This window comes from Sinocyclocheilus anshuiensis, unplaced genomic scaffold, assembly GCF_001515605.1.
Source record: "Sinocyclocheilus anshuiensis isolate Anshui unplaced genomic scaffold, SAMN03320099.WGS_v1.1 scaffold924, whole genome shotgun sequence".
Classification (NCBI taxonomy): domain Eukaryota; kingdom Metazoa; phylum Chordata; class Actinopteri; order Cypriniformes; family Cyprinidae; genus Sinocyclocheilus; species Sinocyclocheilus anshuiensis.
Window position 1 is genome coordinate 103,234 of NW_015552594.1, and position 224 is coordinate 103,457.

Consider the following 224-nt stretch of genomic DNA (forward strand, 5'->3'; position numbering starts at 1 on the left):
CTGCTGTCTGTCTGTCTTTCTGTCAGTCTGCTGTCTGTCTGCTGTCTGTCAGTCTGTGTCTGCTGTCTGTCAGTCTGTCTGTCTTTCTGTCAGTCTGCTGTCTGTCAGTCTGTCTGTCTGTTCTGTCTGTCTGTCTGTCTGTCTGTCTGTTCTCCTGTCTGTCTGTTCTGTCTGTCTGTCTGTGATTGGTGACGTTCTCCTGTCTGTCTGTCTGTTCTGTCTGC

The 224-nt window shown here is 50.0% G+C and overlaps 1 protein-coding gene across 2 annotated transcripts in view; it reads left to right on the forward strand.

Moving 5' to 3' along the window:
* Positions 1–224, forward strand: part of evc (EvC ciliary complex subunit 1) — a 13,575-nt gene that overhangs the window by 12,305 nt on the left and 1,046 nt on the right. The gene's annotated exons all lie outside the window — the stretch shown is intronic.